An 18,266-nucleotide genomic window follows, 5' to 3' on the forward strand; every position below is an offset into this window, starting at 1 on the left:
AACATAGTGAAACCCTGTCTCTACTAAAATTTTTTTTTTTTTTTTTTGAGACGGAGTCTCGCTCTGTCACCCAGGCTGGAGTGCAGTGGCACGATCTCGGCTCACTGCAAGCTCCACCTCCCGGGTTCACGCCATTCTCCTGCCTCAGCCTCCTGAGTAGCTGGGACTACAGGCGCCCACCACTGCGCCCGGCTAATTTTTTGTATTTTTAGTAGAGACGGGGTTTCACCGTGGTCTCGATCGCCTGACCTTGTGATTCGCCCGCTTCGGCCTCCCAAAGTGCTGGGATTACAGGCGTGAGCCACCGCGCCCGGCGTCTCTACTAAAATTACAAAAAAAATTATCTGGGTGTGTTGGTGGGCACCTATAATCCCAGCTACTTGGGAGGCTGAGGCAGGAGAAGCGCTTGAACCTGGGAGGCGGAGGTTGCAGTGAGCCAAGATTGCACCACTGCACTCCAGCCTGGGCAACAGAGCAAGACTGTTTCTAAAAAAAAAAAAAAAAAAAAAAAAAAAAGAAGAGTGAGTGCAAGTTGAGACGAGTGGATCCCTTGAGCTCAGGAGTTCAAGACCAGCAACATGGCGAAACCCCATCTCGGCTCACTGCAAGCTCCACCATCCAGAGCAAGATCTTGGTCAAAAAAAAAAAAAAAAAATACATAGAAGAGTGAATCCTCAGCCATGCCAAGTGTGTTTACATCAATGTCAGTGTCTTTGCTGGGAGGAAGTGGGATCCTGCTCAGCCTCTTGAAAATCTGAATCCTCAGATTCCCCTGAACCCTCTGGGTCTGGAAGCAGCTCACAAAGGCCGCCCACCACTTAAAATGCGCCCGCTAATTTTTGTGTGGGCATTTTTGTAAAAATATCTCAGTAGAAAGATCGGGGTTTCAGGCCCAGTGGGCTGCTCGATCGCCCAGAAGGGTCACAGATCCCTTACACTTGTGATTCTCGCCCGCTTCGGCCTCCTCCAAAGTGCTGGGTTATGCTGCAAGTCCGTGGCTGAGTGGTTCCAGCTGTGGTTTAAACTCTGCTCCAGAGTGATGAATTAAGGAAAAAAAACCATCTGTTTTGGCGTCTCTGCCCTTGCTTGACTCCAGTTGTGAATATCGTTTTTGGATGTTGCAAATTCAAGTTTTAAATAAACAGTAAATAGTTTTAAAAATGACTTAGAGGCCTTTGGCTTGCATCATCCCCATAATGAGCCCACCGCCCCCGTGCGTCTCTACTGCTAAAAACATACACCTGCTCATTATAGCTAGTATGTATTGGCATGGGAGTGATTTAAAGGGAGCACTCTTCCATAACACAGGATTTAACATCTTGGGAAAGAGTGTTAACTTGCTGCCAAGATAGAAAAGCTAGAGAAATATAATAGAAAATTCATCAGTTCAGGCCAGGTATGTAGTGGGTCAAAACCCATCTGCTATGTTCTGCTCCAGTATACTCCATCCTGGTAAAAGGAGGCACCAGCACTTCTGTGGGAGGCCAAGAAGTAAGTGGTAAGGGCTCCCTTGAGGATAGGATTCTATCATGTAACTTAGGTAGTAGCACTTAAGACGAGCCTGGGAAAAAAAAACAGAGCGTTTCCCAGAGGGGTCTGAGACAAAGAGGGCTGTGGAACAGATGATGGGTCTGGCGAAACACCATACTCTACAAATTGCAAAAAATTAGAATGAGCGTAGGCTGACTCACACCTCTAGTCCTGTATCTGAGCCACTTGGGAAGCTGAAGTGGGCCAGATGTATCCTTGCCAGGATGGCTTGAGCCCATCCTGATAAGAAAGGAGAATAAGAATCAGTTCAGGCCAGGTGTAGTGGCTCACGCCTGTAATCCCAGCACTTTGGGAGGCCAAGGTGGAAGGATCCCTTGAGCTTAGGAGCTTAAGACGAGCCTGGGCAACATGGCGAAACACCATCTCTACAAATTGCAAAAATTAGCTGAGCGTAGTGACACACAGCTGAAGTGGGAGGATGGCTTGAGATCCTGTCTCAATTAAAAAAAAAAAAGAAAGAAGAAGAAAAAAAGAATCAGTTTGCATTCATGTGGAAATGGACACAATAAGTATTAATTTATGTTTCCACCCTAGGGCTATGTTAACTTTTCTGTCCTTTCACATAATATAGTAGAAAGACATTCAGATCACCTGGAGATGCAGATTATCACATTGGTTTATTACAACTATCACTTCATTGAACTGGATGAGCAAGAAGTCGCCAACATGTGGGTGGCCCTGGAAAAAAATTTGTGCTCCAGAGAGTGGGAGAGAAACCTTATGAAGATTCAGTGTTCTAAGACATCAGTGAAGTTTTTTTTGTTTTGTTTTTTTGTTTTTTTTGAGATGGAGTCTCGCTCTGTAGCCCAGGCTGGAGTGCAGTGGCTCAATCTCCACTGACTGCAAGCTCCGCCTCCTGGGTTTACGCCATTCTCCTGCCTCAGCCTCCCGAGTAGCTGGGACTACAGGCGCCCACCACCACACCTGGCTAGTTTTTTGTATTTTTAAAGTAGAGACGGGGTTTCACCATGTTAGCCAGGATGGTCTTGATCTCCTGACCTTGTGATGCACCCGTCTCGGCCTCCCAAAGTGCTGGGATTACCAGCTTGAGCCACTGCGCCCGGCCGGAGTTTTTAAACGTCTAGTGGAGGGTATGCTAGGACATCCCCTCTGAAGTAAAGGATACATTGTTGAGTTTGTATCTGCCATCACTAGGAAGCAAACGCAATACCTGGTAGAACTCTATGTTCTGGTGGCAGCATATACCAAGCTCCAGCTCATTTATGGTGTAATGTGGAAAGCTTTCCAGAGCAAGACATGGCTTTGCAACAGGTCCAGCCTGTGGTGCAGGCAGCACTGTTATTTGGACCTTAAGATGGAGAAGCCCCTATGATGTTGGAGGTATCAATGGTGGGAAAAGATGTCTTGTGCAGTTTATGGCAAGCCCACATAGACCCTAGGATTTGGAACACGGCCCACCATCTACACAGAATTTATAGACCTTTTAAAAATCAGCTTCTGGTATGCTACTGGCCTTGACAGAAATAGAGCATCTGATTATGTACTATGTATCCATGTGACCAGAAGGGCCCATTATGAGCTAGCTTCTGGGTTCTACAAGAACCACCAAGTCATAAGGTCAGGTAGGCCTAACAGCAACCCATTGTAATTGGGAAGTGGTACATCTGGACTGGGTACAAGCAGGCTCAGAGGGTACAGCTATCACCTAGGCACAGCTATCACACAGACCCCAGTTACATTGACAGACCCCAGTTACATTGACAGACATTGCCACTTTTATGGTTTTAGCTAACATTACCTATGTGAAAAGATACTAGCAAAACTTTGTCTTAGTAAGGTTCCAATTAGGAAGACATAAATGATTCTGAGTATTTGAAAATAGAGTTTATGATAGAGAATTGTTACTATTGATAGATAATTGTTAATCAACAGGGGATGGTGAGGCAATCCAGAGATTAGCAATGATAGGCAGCCACTGTACCCTTGGCTGGAGAAGAAGTGGTATTCCTGGGACCCAGGGGTAGGGGTTACCTGGTATGCCAGTCATCAATTTATTGTCTCTTCACTCCAAATCCATTCTTCATTGCCTGTAGTCATAATTCTAAGATGGCCCCCAAGATTCTTATAGGACCTTGTCCAGGTCCTGTGTAATCCCTTTTCCTTGAGTATAGATGGGACTGTGAACATGATGGATTTTACTCCCGTGATTAGGTTACATCAGATGACAAAGATGAAGATGTAATTGAGATCTCAAATCAGTTGACTTCGAGTTAGTCGAAGGGTGGTTTTCCTGAGTGGGTCTGACCTACTCAGGTGCTTTCTTGAAAGGGAAAGAGGACTCTTCTTGGGAGAGGAGATTCAAAGTTAAGAGGGCCCATGGAGGGGGCGACATGGCCAGAGTACCCTCTAGTTGTTGAGAGTGGTCCCTGGTTGACAGCCAGCAAGAAAAACAAGGTCTTTAGTTCTACAACTGCAAGGAACTAAATTCTGCCAATGACCTAAATGAACTTGGAAGTGGATCACTTCCTACTTGATCCTCCAGATGAATATGTAGCCAGCTGACACCTTGATTTCAGCTGTGTGAGACCTTAAGCAGAGTACCCAGACAAGATGTGCCAGACTCCTAAGCCGCAGGAGCTGTGCAATAATAACTTTGTGTTGTTTAAGCCACTAAGTTTGTGGTGATATGTTATGCATCAATAGCAAACTAATACAGGCCCTGTAAATAGTTTTCCTCCTGCATGATATTAAGCTTTGCTGGTAGACGGTGCTGGAGAGACATTGCACAGGAAGTTTTTTTTTCTCTCTCTTTCTGACTTCCATGTGCTCCTCTCACGGTGTTCCTGCAGTATGTACAGCATCTGCCATACTTGGCTCCTGCAACACACATGGCTTCTGTAGTGCCCAGCTTGTGCATGCAGCTTCTGCAGTATTTCCTAGCTGGCAGCACACAGTACCTCCCCATGGGGAATTTCCCCAGCATCGCCTAAGGTAGCTTTGCAATGGGTGGCAAGGTTTGGCATCTCTCTGTAGACAGCTTCTGTTAGTACCTCAGCAAGTGCTTCTGGCATGGCACCTCAGCTTCACTATCCAGTGAGCCAAGGCTATTCCCTCTCCAACAAGATCTGGATTTTTGTCTTGGTGAGGTTGCAGAGATCTTACTTGGATGCTTTATCTCAGTCCCAGGGTTGTGACTGCTCCTTATATCTGCTATTCTTGTATTCTTTAGAATTCTCTTTCTTACTGCGTTACTCCAATATCTCTCTAATAAATTTTCTTTATTTTAAATTTTAATTTAACTTTTTAATCTTATTTTTCGAGTTGGGACCTTGCTATGTTGTCCAGGCTGGTCTTGAACTCCTGGGTCCAAGCAATTCTCCCTCCTTGGCCTTTCAAAGTGCTGGTATTACAGGCGTGAGCCACTGTGCCTGGCCTAATTTTCTATATTAAATTTTTCCTGTTTAAATTACTGCGTGCATTATTTTTCCTGATTGGACCCTGACTGATATATCTGACAAAGTTGGACTCACAGCAGGACTCTTCAGTTGGGAGCTGGGGCCAGATGGGAGAGCCAGTCATTGCTCCAGTTGTCTTCTAAGGCAAAAAGGAAGGAGAAATACCTTGATTTCTTCTTTACCACCCACTTCCAATCTCCCAGCCTGTAACCTCTACTAGTGCCTCCCATTGGCCAAACTCAGCTGGAAGCAAGCTGGCACGGGGACCAGGAAAGCCAGCCCCTGTGGTAGGGGGCAGAGCAGGGAAGGTGAGGGTGGGACTGAGGGTAACCAGGACTGATAAAATCCTGCAGTAGTCATTGGCATTCAGGGATTAGTTCTGCTAAGTTTATGACGAGATACAGACAGACTATATTTATCTCTTTATTAAGTAAATTAATTTAAAGTCTATTTTTCCCTCTGGGAGCACATAATAGAGATTTTTCTGAAAACTTAGAGGGAAAAATGACATCTTGAAATATTTAGCTGTTAATAAAAATTAATGCCTTTAAATATACTCTTTCATCTACTACATCAAATAAGCAGTTTAGAAAAAATACTTTAAAATGAAGATAAGTGAATAATTAATTTTAAAGACAGCACTTTCATAAATAAATTCAAAAAATATTGACAAGAAATTTACAGGAAGTCCAAAGACTAGGGCAATAATTTAGAAATTACTTGATCCACTGGCTTTTTTTTTTTTTTTTTTTTTGACGGAGTCTCGCTCTGTCACCCAGGCTGGAGTGTGGTGGCCGGATCTCTGCTCACTGCAAGCTCCGCCTCCCGGGTTTATGCCATTCTCCTGGCTCAGCCTCCCGAGTAGCTGGGACTACAGGCGCTCGCCACCTTGCCCGGCTAGTTTTCTGTATTTTTTTAGTAGAGACAGGGTTTCACCATGTTAGCCAGGATGGTCTCGATCTCCTGACCTCGTGATCTGCCCGTCTCGGCCTCCCAAAGTGCCGGGATTACAGGCTTGAGCCACCGTGCCCGGCCTCCACTGGCATTTTTAAATTGAAAAAGGAATTGGAGACTCTGAACTCTTTGTATTATTGACCTCATTACATTATAAGGAAATTGAATTTTTAAAATATCATCTCACCTTTTGATCTGGAGAATCTTTGGAAATAATTCACATTTAGCAACTGAAACACTTTGAAGAGAACATTTTAAGTAAAAAAAGGACTATTTTGCAAAGCTAATGCAAGTACTTATTTTAGCAATTTTAAATGAAGCATGATCTATCTCCTAGCTAATTTAAATAAATCTATCCTAAAAGGAAAGCTGAGTTCTGGAATAATATATGATGCCTATGGTCATTAAAATCACACTTTTTCCATAACATAGAAAGAGAATAAAGTAATAATGACGTATGGCTACTTCGATGTCTACATATCAGATTAACAAATGAGTTTTGTGTAAACCCCAAAGTGGAAGAAGAATAGCTGTTTTTTGAATAATAGTTAAATTTACTTGAATGAATCACCATCTGTGACTAGTTTTACTAATAGTTCAAAAACACTGATACTATTTCAAATGATTAACACTCAATATTATGGATATTCATTTACTGTCAGATTTGATAATACTAAATAAAAAATTAAAAAGATACCCCACCTGCCAATGGAAGCAGAACACTGGTATTGGTGATGTTCTCTATCCCTCACAGCTTGACCATCTAACTTTGCAGGTTTGGAACTTTAGTTGCCAGCTTAGCCAGTTGACATTAACCACTAAAAAACTGCCTATTGTATGAAGTTGATTTGCAAAAACGAAGTGAATTTTAATAAAACATAGAATTGCCAAGCCCTCTGATATTCATTTAAGTCATTTAGTCCCTCTTATTTCAACAGAAAAGTCTACATAAGAAGCCAAATTAAGGTTGAATGGTTACTTAGGAAACCTAAAGTCTATTTAAGATATCACATTAAAGTTAGTGAATATATGTATCCAAGACACTAATAATAGAAATAATACTATTTCTTCTAGCCATAATAAATGCTCGGTTAGTGGGTGCTATTATTTACAATAGTGTCTTGCAACAGTTTACAAATCTTGTTCATGTAATATGTGCTTGATTCTTACAAGAACTACACGGAGTAATGGGTCTAGTATTATCATAAGCATGCCTCTTTTACTGATAAAAAACAGAGGTTCAGGCCGGGCGTGGTGGCTCAAGCCTGTAATCCCAGCACTTTGGAAGGCTGAGATGGGCGGATCATAAGGTCAGGAGATCGAGACCATCCTGGCTAACACGGTGAAAACCCGTCTCTACTAAAAAATACAAAAAAAACTAGCCGGGAGTAGTGGCCGTCACCTGTAGTTCCAGCTACTCGGGAGGCTGAGGCAGGAGAATGGCGTAAACCCGGGAGGCGGAGCTTGCAGTGAGCTGAGATCCGGCCACTGCACTCCAGCCTGGGTGACAGCGCGAGACTCCGTCTCAAAAAAAAAAACAAAAAAACCCCCAAAAAACCAAAAAAAACCAGAGGTTCAGAGAGTAAGTGACTTGACTAAAATCTCGTAGCGGATATTTTTGACATCTGTTGTTTTGGTTGGGCCAATTTCCTTCCTCTTTTTGGTAATAGGACTCTGATTTTTCCTTTAAGGAACTACTCAGTGCCTTTCTATAACTCCTAGCAGGTCTGCCAATCAAGGGGCTCTGCCTCTGTCTGTTATGTGTGACCCACACTGACCCATCAGGGTCCACTATATTCCCCTGGATGCAGAGATTGGTGTATGGGTGGGCATGTGATCCAAGTTATTTTTATTTCTATTTTTTTCCAGATGGAGTCTTGCTTTGTTGCCCAGGCTGGAGTGCAGTGGTGCAATCTTGGCTCACTGCAGCCTCTGTCTCCTGGGTTCAAGCAATCCTCCTACCTCAGCCTCCCAAGTAGCTGGGATTACAGGCATGTGCCACCACACCTGGCTAATTTTTGTATTTTTAGTAGAGACGGAGTTTTACTATGTTGGCCAGGCTGGTCTCGAACTCCTGACCTCAAGCAAGCCACCTGCTTCAGCCTCCCAAAGTGCTGGGATTACAAGTGTGAGCCACTGTGCCTGGTTTCAAGTGTTTTTTTTTTTTTTTTTGAATGCTAGGAGCAAGCTGGCTTCACTTGGGAGATGTAAGGATCATGAAACCCTGGAGCTATTTTCCTATCACATTGAGAGAGCTGTTAGAGTAAATGCTACATAGGAGAAAGCGGAGTGGAGAACTGAAGGGAGAGAGAGGGAGAGAATCCTGTGGATCAAAACTTCCTTTGTTTGCTTAGGAAGGTCTGGACTTTACTGGCTAGTTAGTTAGACAAAAATCTAATACAGCTAATGATTATCTTAGCTGGGCTTGAAACAAATCTTTTGACTTTAGCCCTTTGCTCTTTCTTTTTTTGGGATCTTTGAGGTGTTGTTTTTCTGGCCGGAAACCTCTGTGGCTGGTGGTGCCTTTGCCCGAGTTCTTGTCCTGTGTCCAGGAAGAATGATGTATGCAGACAAATGGACGGTGAGCAAGATGAAGAAGAACTTTACTGAGTGTTAGAACAGCTCAGAGGAGACCCTCCTGGGTTCAAGTGATTCTCATGCTCAGCGAGCAGCTCCTCTCTGTGGGCAGGTCATCCCATCGAGTGTGCAGCTCTCAGCATAGAGGAGGCCTGGAGTGGGTGGCTCCTCTTTGCTGACAGGTCATCCCCACAAGTGTTCAGCTCTCAGCAGAGAGAGTAGTTCCTCTATGCAGCTGGTCATCCAGATGTCTGCCCTGCTCTGGCTGAGTCTGGGGTTTTTATGGTCTTCATTCAGAGTGGGGGGGAAGTGTATGCTGATTGGTCCATGGGCAGCAATGGGTGGGCTCAGGAAAAAGCACTGCAAGTTCCTTGTCTGGTGGGCAGGACTGGTAGGACCTTCCCTGGCTTGAAGGTGGGGCTTCAGTGGGGACCCACCCCCTTCCTCCCAGGAGCCTGTCTGCCTCTCACGGCCATTCATTAGTACCCAGGATGTTTGTGCCAAGAGGTGCCTGCAGGCCAGTGTTGAGCTGCCTGCAGTGCCCCTCAGCTTTCCTCCCACGATCCTCATCACCTAAAGTCTGGAGGGGACTGATGCAGCAGGGGGCTGGTGTGTCAGCACTGCTCTGAGCATAAGCCCACCTGGCCAGGCTGCAACAGTGCTGGGGCTTGGCCCCAACCTTGCTCCACAATTGGAGCAGGTACTGACAGTGGGAGAAGCCAGGCAGCAGGAACAGGTGCTGGCAGTGGGAGGGGGCCCTCCCAGGCTCCCAAGAGCACAGAGACACCTGGGTCTGCAGCCACTGCAGGACAGCTGCAGTGGCATCTGGGAAGGGCAGGGCTCCTGCCTGCTCCATGCAGTGTTTTTTCCTTTAAGGAAATACTCAGTGCCTCCCTGCTGTAGCTGGCGTCTTGGCAATGGCCACTCTAGATGAGTTGCTGCTGCCATCATTTCTACTGAGGTATACCTTAGAAAGGTGTCCCTGACTATAAATGTCAAAACTGGTCATGTGCTTTTGTGAGTGATTTGAAATTCTGCCCTCTTTCTATACAGGTATACTGTCCTAAGTTACTTTCTAATGTTAGTTTTAAAAATTAAAGCAAGAGAATGGGAAGACCAGCCATAGACTGGGAGAAAATATTTTCAGAAACATGTCTGATAGGCCAGGTGCACACCTGTAATCCCAGCACTTTGGGAGGCTGAGGCAGGTAGATCACCTGTAGTCACGAGTTTGAGACCAGTCTGGCCAACATGGTGAAACCCTGTCTCTACTAAAAATACAAAAATTAGCCGGGTGTGGTGGTGCATGCCTGTAATCCCAGCTAGTTGGGAGGCTGAGGCATGAGAATCACATGAACCCAGGAGGCAGAGGTTGCAGTGAGCCAAGACTGCACCACTGCTCTCTGAGCTGGGTGGCAGAGTGAGACTTCGTCTACAAAATAAAACAAAACAAAACAAAAACATGTCTGATAAAGTACTATTATGCAAAATATACAGAGAACTCTTAAAACTCAGTGATAAGAAAACAACCTGCTTCAAATATGTGTGAAAGATCTCAACTCACATCTCATTGAAGAAAATTATATAGATAGCAAAGAAACATATGAAAAGATGCTCAACATCATATGCCATTAGGAAATTGCAAATTAAAACAATGAAATACTACTACACAACCATTACAATGGGTGAAATTCAAAATACTGACACCACCAAATGCTGGTGTGGATGTAGAGCAACAGCAACCCTCATTCATCGCACGTTGGTATGCAAAATGGTACAGCCACTTTGGAAGAGTGTTTGGTAGTTTCTAACAAAACTAAACATACTGATACCCTATGATCCAGAAATCTCACTGCTTGGTATTTACCCAACTGATCTGAAAACTTACATATACACAAAAATCTGCACATGGCATTAATAGCAGTTTTATTCATAATTGCCAAAACTTGGGAACAACCAAGATGTCTTTCAGTGGCTGAATGTACAAGCTGTGGTATATTCATACAATGGAACATTATTCAGTGCTAAAAGAAATGAGTTCTTAAGCCATGAAAAGATATGGAGGAAGCTTAAATGCATATTAGTAAGTGAAAGAAGGCAGTCTGAAAAGACTACATACTATACGATTCCAATTATGTGACAATCTGGGGAGGGCAAAACTATGCAGTCAAAAGATCAGTGGTGGCCAGGAGCTGCAGGGAGCGAGGGGTGAATAGGTGAGCACAGATGACTTTTGGGGCAGTGGAACTATCTTGTATGACACTCCAGTGGTGAATATATGCCATTATACATTTGTCAAAACCCATAGAATGGGGAATATCAAGAGTGAATCCTAATGCAAACTATGGACTTTAGGTGATAACAATGTATTAATGTAGGTTCATTGATTGTAATACGTGAATCATTTTGGTGGGATATTTTGGTAGTGAGGGGTATGAGTGTGTGTGAGCAGGGGACATAGGGGACCTCTGTACTTTTTCTCAATTTATTGTAAACCCAAAACTGTTCCAAAAAATAAAGTCTAGGCCGGGCATGGTGGCTCACGTCTGTAATCCCAGCACTGTGGGAGACCGAGGCGGGTGGATCACCTGAGGTCGGGAGTTCTAGACCAGCCTGACCAACATGCAGAAACCTTGTCTCTACTGAAAATACAAAATTAGGCGCATGCCTATAATCCCAGCTACTGGGAAGCTGAGGCAGGAGAATCATTTGAACCCGGGAGGCAGAGGTTGTGGTAAGCTGAGATTGCACCATTGCACTCCGGCCTGGAAAACAAGAGCGAAACTCCATCTCAAAAAAAAAAAAAAAAAAAAAAAAAAAAAAAAAGGCTATAAAAAAAATCCCATTCTAAAAAAACCTGCCTTTTCTCAGATTGCCTCAAGAAGAAAGATGCTAATAGAAGAAAGACTCTAATTGCTGGCACCTGTGATAGTCACTGATACTATTCACATTCTATTTTTCTCCTTTCCCAAGCACCTGCTAGGAAAATGCTTCCCCACCCCTTTGATGTTGGATGTAGCCATGTGGCTGGCTGTGGGCAATGAAATGTAACCTCTGTCACCTTGAGGGTGAAAGTCTTCAAGAGTTAGGGTGCAATTTGCCATGTTTCTTCTTCCCATGGTAATGACTGGGGGTGTTCCTGCTTATGGTGGAGACTGTCAGCCTGGGTCTCTGAGTGAAGACTTTGTGAAACAGAGTCCTTCATAAAATAGATGTGTGTGTGTTAAGCCCTGAGATGTGAAGGTTATTACAGGACCATCGCCTAGCCTGCCTGACTGTACAGTACCTGATATGGTATCTCTAGTGACCCTCAAATAACATAAAAGAGATAAGGAAAGTTGACTTTCAATCTCTTATTTTAATAAATTACTTGAGGCTGGGCATGGTGGCTCACACCGGTAATCCCAGCACTTTGGAAGGCCAAGGCAGGTGGATCAACCGAGGTTGGGAGTTTGAGACCAGTCTGGCCAATATGGTGAAATCCTGTCTCTACTAAAATACGTTTCAAAAAAAAAAAAATTAGCCGGGGTGGTGGTACGTGCCTGTAATCCCAGCTACTTGGGAGGCTGAGGCAGGAGAATTGCTTAAACCCGGGAGGCAGAGGCTGCAGTGAGCCAAGATTGTGCCACTGCACTCCAGGCTGGGTGACAGAGCAAGACTCTGTCTCAAAAAAAAAAAAAAATTACTTTAGTGTTTATATGAAAATAGAAGTTTGGGTCAGGTGCAGTGGCTCATGCTTGTAATCCTAGCATTTGGGAGGCTGAGGCAGGTGGGTCACTTGAGCTCAGGGGTTCAAGACCAGCCTGGGTAACATAGTGAGACCCCGTCTCTACAAAAAAATACACAAATTAGCCAGGTGTGGTGGTGTGCTCCGGTAGTCCCAGCTACTTGGGGGGCTGAGGTGGGAGGATTGCTTGAGTCCGGAAGGTTGAGGCTACAGTGAGCCATGATTGTGAAATTGCACTCCAGCCTGGCATAGAGTGAGACCCTGTCTCAAAAAAAGAAAATAGAAGTTTGAACAAAACTTGGCTTGTATTTGTTTATGTCAAATATTGCAGCCAGGCATGGTGGCTCATGCCCATAATTCCAACACTTCGGGAGGCCGAGGTGGGAAGATTGCTTGAGCCAGGAGTTTGAGACCAGCCTGGGCAACACAGGGAGACCCCCCCATCTCTACAAAAAATAAAAATAAATTATTGGGTCATGGTGCGCCTGACTGTGCTCCCAGCTGTTTGAGAGGCTGAGGCGGGAGGGTTGCTCAAACCCAGGAGGTCAAGGCTTCAGTGAGCCATGATCCCTAAAATAAAATGTTTCTAGTAATTGTGTTCATTTTCTAAAAATTTCAAAAGCCATTGCTCTTGACTTCTGCATATATTTTGCAAAACTTTTTGGTGGCAGAGTTAGGAGGAGGTGTTGGTGAAATAACCCGTGTAAAAATATGTTTGTTATATAATGCGAGGAATGAATGTGGAAAGTATAGCAGAGTTACAGTGGGTGGAAGTATTTCAGCACTTTGCTAATGTGAAAGAATATTTCTTATGTAAATACAAGTGAAAAGTGGTTTTTAAAAAAGTGGCTAACCATAGGCAAAATGGTAAACTGTTTTTCTTTAGTACTTCAATTTCTTTGATTTTCTACTTACTTCTTCCCTCCCTTTTAATTATTTTGCAAGAGCCTCAGCCTATATGAATGTGTTCACATTTTCAACATCTATCCAATAGAAGCATAAGGTCATGGGCTGCAGTATCTTTCTCTTGTATATCTTCCCCTTTCCCCTCCCTTTTTCTCTGCAGCCCTGGTAATTACATCTTTTTTTTTCTATTTTTGAGACAGAGTCTCGCTCTGTCACCTAGGCTGGAGTGCAGTGGTGCAATCTCTGCTCACTGCAACCTCCACCTCCCGGGTTCAAGCGATTCTCGTGCCTCAGCCTCCTGAGTAGCTAGGATTACAGACATGAGCCACCGCGGCTGGTAATTTTTTGTATTTTTTGTAGAAATGGGGTTTCCCTATGTTGGCCAGGCTGGTCTTGAACTCCTTGCCTCAAGTGATCTGCCCACCTCCACCTCCCAAAATTCTGGGATTACAGGCATGAGCCACTGCACCTGGCCAGTCCTTACTTCTTACTCACTGAAATCTTTTGTGCCACCCCCTGCTTTGTCTTCCTCCAATACTTTCTTCTGTTTTTGGAAAAAGATCAAGAGAGAGATAAAGGGGAGGGTGGAAATAAATGTCTGTGAGATAAGTAGGTCAAACACATTCTAAATATAGGACATCTGATCCGTAAAAGGAACAGAAAATATTCATGGACTAATATTTCTTTCTTTACTTGTTGAATCAGTGGCGCGATCTCGGCTACCAAGCTCCGCCTTTCCCGCCATTCCCTTCAGCCTCCTGAGTCAGCAAAAATTTTTAAAGACGGGGTTTCACTGTGGTCTCCTGACCATTTGATCTCTGACCTTGAAAATCCGCCCGCCTCGGCCTCCCAAAGTTTAAAGGCTTGAGCCACCGCAAATTTCTTTCTTTACTTGAATCTCTTACCCACCTTCTCCCTTTAGGTCAGCAAAAATTAAAGGATATAGAAAAATTTAAAACAGCAAAACTAAAAGGTGAATTAAGTTTTGATGTATTTATTGCAATATATTTGCTCTTCCTCTTTTGCATTTCATAGTCCTTGAAATCCAATGGCCTTATTTTTGCTGTGAATACAACACACACACACACACACACACACACACACACACACACAGAGTGTTTAACACTTTTGAGATATAGTTTCTTTGAACTAACTTATTCAGAGCTACATTTTATGTTCTTTTTTTTTTTTTTTTTTTTTTTTTTTTTTTTTTTTTTTTTTTTTTTGAGACGGAGTCTCGCTCTGTCGCCCAGCCCAGGCTGGAGTGCAGTGGCGCGATCTCGGCTCACTGCAAGCGCCGCCTCCCGGGTTCACGCCATTCTCCTGCCTCAGCCTCCCGAGTAGCTGGGACTACAGGCGCCCACAACCGCGCCCGGCTAATTTTTTGTATTTTTAGTAGAGACGGGGTTTCACCGTGGTCTCGATCTCCTGACCTTGTGATCCGCCCGCCTCGGCCTCCCAAAGTGCTGGGATTACAGGCGTGAGCCACCGCGCCCGGCCTTTATGTTCTTTTGTCTTCTTAAATTCTTTTGGTCTAACAGACTATGCAATACCTTTCTCCATTAGGTCCTCCTACTAACCATTTAATCTGTGTCACTGTTGTCTTCTCCAGAGGACAGTTAGTGCCTTGAGGCCCTTGACTCTGAAGTAGATTTTTGCTACTTATGATGTTTTTTTCCTGCCTGAAAGGCTTTACTAATTTTTCTCTTCAGATTACATTTTACCTGTCTTTTAAGGTATGGCTTAAATCCCATTTCCTCTATTAAAATTTAAAGCTTTCCTTAGTTACTTTCCACTTGTGCACTGTACAACTGCACATCTGTGACAGGATGAATAATGGCCCCCCAAAGATGTCCATATTCAAGTCCTCGGAGTCTGTGAATGCTAGCCTCCATGGCAGAAGGGACTTTGCCGATGTAATTAAATTAAGGACCTTGAGATGGGAAGAGTAGCCTGGATTATGCAGGTGGGTTTAATGTAATCACAAGCGTCCTTATATAGGCAGGAGGATCAGGTGGGAGAGATGGTTATGTGACAATGAAAGCAGGGGGAAAAAGGCCATGTGATGTCGGGCCATGAGACAAAAAAGTTGCAGCCTCTCTGTAAACTGGAAGAGGCAAAATTCTAGGGAAGCAGATTCTTCCCTGGAGCCTCCAGAAAGTACGGAGCTGTGCTGACACCTTCATTTCAGCCCACCGAGCCTGATTTCAGACTTCTAAGCTCCAGACCTGTAAGGAAATAAAACTGTTGGCCGGGCACTGTGGCTCACACCCGTAATCCCAGCACTTTGGGAGGCTGAGGTGGGCAGATCGCGAGGTCAGGAGATTGAGCCCATCCTGGCTAACACGGTGAAACCCCGTCTCTACTAAAATTACAAAAAATTAGCCAGGCGTGGTGGCAGGCACCTGTAGTCCCAGCTACTCCGGAGGCTGAGGCAGGAGAATGGCATGAACCCGGGAGGTGGAATTTGCGGTGAGCACAGATGGCGCCACTGCACTCCAGCCTGGGTGACAGAGCGAGACTCCATCTCAAAAACAACAACAACAACAAACAAACAAAAAAACTGTGTTGTTTTAAGCTACCACGTTTGTAATTTGTTACACTAGCTATAGGAAACTAAGATGACATCATGTCCTTTATATTCCTCTAGGTCTGTTCCACATAATTTAGCACTTTATTGTCATGCTCACTAATTCTGCTATGTTTAAATGGTAGAATAAAAATTCTTGGTGGACAGGAACTAGGATTTTTACTTTTACCCCCTACAATGCCTAGTCCAGTTCTAGGTATTCAGGTATTTGGAGTGAATTATAACTTTGGTGCATAAAAGGGAATGGGAGAGATGAAAGGCATTTTAAAAGACATATAAATCAGCAAACTGTATTTACGTCCTTGCCATCAAATTCCAGTATTTTGCTTTTGAGCTCTGTGCCACATGCAGTGTTATGTTAAGCATGTAGCAGCCATTTCACAGAGACTGGAACACACAGGGTATTTGACAAGCACCTGATGTGTTAGTAACCCCAAGAGAGGGTTTTTGGGTCACATGCAAGAAAGAATTTGGGATGAGTCCACAAAGTAAAGTGAAAGCAAGTTTATTAGAGAAGTAAACAAACAAAAGAATGGCTACGAGCCGGGCGCGGTGGCTCATGCCTGTAATCCTAGCACTTTGGGAGGCTGAGGCGGGCACATCACGAGGTCAGGAGATCGAAACCATCTGGCTAACACGGTGAAACCCCATCTCTACTAAAAATACAAAAAATTAGCCGAGCTTGGTTGCGGGTGCCTGTAGTCCCAGCTTTTCAGGAGGCTGAGGCAGAAGAATGGCATGAACCTGGGAGGCGGAGCTTGCGGTGAGCGGAGATTGAGCCACTGCACTCCAGCCTGGGCGACAGAGAGAGTCTCCATCTCAAAAAATAAAAAAGAATGGCTACTCCATAGGCAGAGCAGTGGCACGGGCCGATTGGCTCAGTATACTTATGGCTGTTTCTTGATCATATGCTAAACAAGGGGTGGATATTCAATGAGTTTTCCAGGAAACGAGTGGGGAATTCCTGGAACCGAGGGTTCCTCCCCTTTTTGGACCATATAGAGTAACTTCTGAACGTTGCTATGGCATTTGTAAACTGTGATGACGCTGGTGGGAGTATCTTTTTGTGTGTTAATGCATTAAAATTAGTGTATAATGATCAGTGAGGATGACCAGAGGTCACTTTTGTCACCAGCTTGGTTTTGGTCAGCTTCTTTACTGCATCCTGTTTTATCAGCGGGGTCTTTGTGACCTGCATCTTGGGCCAACCTTCTGTCTCATCCTGTTACTAAGAATGCCTGTCCTCCTGGGAACGCAACCCAGCAGGTCTCAGCTTCCTTTTAACCAGCCTCTGTTCAAGACGGAGTCGCTCTGCTTGGCATGCCTCTAACAGATGCATTCAGCTGAAATCTGTGGGGGTAGAGGGAAAAGGAGAAAGAGAAAAGCAAGATGGGTTTGGTACAAAGTCCTCCTTGTCTATTTAGCTGATTAGTTTTTGTCACATTAAGTAAAGTTAAAATGCTGAAAAAGATCATCAAATTTCCAACATGAATTGTTCCGTAAAGCAAAATAGAAGATAATGAAAAATCGGCAGGGTGTAACAGTTTAATTTCATCCACTGAATTTAAATAACCAGTATTTTGGCCGGGTATGGTGGCTCCACCTGTAATCCCAACACTTTGGGAGACTGAGGCAGGAGGATCACTCAGGCTCAGGATTTCAAGACGAGCCTGGGCAATATAGTGAGACCTTGTTTTTATTTTTAATAATAATAAAAAATAACCAGTATTTTTAAATCCATGTAATATGGTTAATACTCCGCTAAGAGATAAAGAGCTACAGACAACCCACAGGACACGGCTTTATTCTAAATGGCCTTACTATCTAGTTGGGAGATAATACTAACAACCAACTAAGGTTACCAGGCAGTTTATCAAATGCCATATTGTGTGACGCAGACTTTAAAGATTATAGATATCTGGAAATGGGGCTAGAGAATCAATACTTCCTTCATTCATCGATTATTTATTGAGAACCTATTATGATTCTGCGTGAATAAGAGTGTATGTTCAGAGTTTGCAATCTAAAAGAGGGAGGCAAAGAAAATAACTAATACAAGAACAAATTAAGTGGATGGGCACGGTGGCTCATGCCAGTAATCCTAGCACTCTGGGAGGTTGAGGCTGGCAGATCACTTGAGTTCAGGAGTTCGAGACCAGCCTGGGCAACATAGCAAAACCCGTCTCTACCACGGGGGGAGAAAAAAGAACAGATTAAGTGCTAAAATAGCAGGATGCTTTGTAGTTGATAAAGGGTTATTACTGTAACTTCTGAATGAAAGGAGAAGTGGGACTGTGAATGATTTTAAAGTAAAGGCTTTAAGACTGAGCCTTGAAAGAGAAGTAGGACTTTTTTTCTTTTTTTGAGACAGAGTCTTGCTCTGTCACCCAGGCAGGAGTGCAGTGGTGCCATCTCAGCTTACTGCAACCTCCACCTCCTGGGTTCAAGCGATTCTCTGCCTCAGCCTCCCGAATATCTGGGATTTCAGGCATGTGCCACCATGCCCAGCTAAGTTTTGTATTTCTTTTTTTGAGACGGAGTCTCG

The sequence above is a fragment of the Macaca thibetana genome, chromosome 7, assembly GCF_024542745.1.
Source record: "Macaca thibetana thibetana isolate TM-01 chromosome 7, ASM2454274v1, whole genome shotgun sequence".
Classification (NCBI taxonomy): Eukaryota; Metazoa; Chordata; class Mammalia; order Primates; family Cercopithecidae; genus Macaca; species Macaca thibetana.